Source organism: Rhinopithecus bieti, unplaced genomic scaffold (assembly GCF_001698545.2).
Source record: "Rhinopithecus bieti isolate Rb0 unplaced genomic scaffold, ASM169854v2 scaffold_1624, whole genome shotgun sequence".
Lineage (NCBI taxonomy): Eukaryota > Metazoa > Chordata > Mammalia > Primates > Cercopithecidae > Rhinopithecus > Rhinopithecus bieti.
This window is the reverse complement of record NW_016803776.1, coordinates 577,180-578,352: the sequence shown is the minus strand read 5'-3', so window position 1 is coordinate 578,352 and position 1,173 is coordinate 577,180.

Genomic DNA, 1,173 nt, shown 5'->3' with positions numbered 1-1,173 from the left:
CTGCTTTCTCTTGTGGGCATTTAGTGCTATAAATTTCCCTCTACACAGTGTTTGAAATGTGTCCCAGAGATTCTGGTATGTTGTGTCTTTGTTCTCACTGGTTTCAAAGAACGTCTTTGTTTCTGCCTTCATTTTGTTATATACCCAGTAGTCATTCAGGAGCAGGTCGTTCAGTTTCCATGTAGTTGAGCAGTTTTGATTGAGTTTCTTAGTCCTGAGTTCTAGTTTGATTGCACTGTGGTCTGAGAGACAGTTTGTTATAATTTCTGTTCTTGCACATTTGCTGAGGAGTGCTTTACTTCCAACTATGTGGTCAATTTTGGAATAAGTGGGATGTGGTGCTGAGAAGATAGTATATTCTGTTGATTTGGTGTGGAGAGTTCTGTAGATGTCTATTAGTTCCACTTGGTGCAGAGATGAGTTCAATTCCTGGATATCCTTTTTATCCTTCTGTCTCATTGATCTCTCTGATGTTGACAGCGGGATGTTAAAGTCTCCCGTTATTATTGTATGGGAGTCTAAGTCTCTTTGTAAGTCTCTAAGGACTTGCTTTATGAATCTGGGTGCTCCTGTATTGGGCGCCAATATATTTAGGACAGTTAGCTCTCCCTGATGAATTGATCCCTTTACCATTACATAATGGCCTTCTTTGTCTCTTTTGATGTTTTTTTGTTTAAAGTCTGTTTTATCAGAGACTAGGATTGCAACCCCTGCTTTTTTTTGTTCTCCATTTGCTTGGTAGATCTTCCTCCATCCCTTTATTTTGAGCCTATGTGTGTCTCTGCATGTGAGATGGGTCTCCTGAATACAGCAAACTGATGGGTCTTGACTCTTTATTCAATTTGCCAGTCTGTGTCTTTTAATTGGACCATTTAGTCCATTTACATTTAAGGCTAATATTGTTATGTGTGAACTTGATCCTGTCCTTGTGATATTAGCTAATTATTTTACTCATTAGTTGATGCAGTTTTTTTCCTAGCATCGATGGTCTTTACATTTTGGCATGTTTTTGCAATGGCTGGTACTGGTTGTTCCTTTCTATGTTTAGTGCTTCCTTCAGGGTCTCTTGTTGGCAGGCCTGCTGGTGACAAAATCTCTAAGCATTTGCTTGTATGTAAAAGATTTTATTTCTCCTTCACTTATGAAACTTAGTTTGGCTGGATATGAAATTCT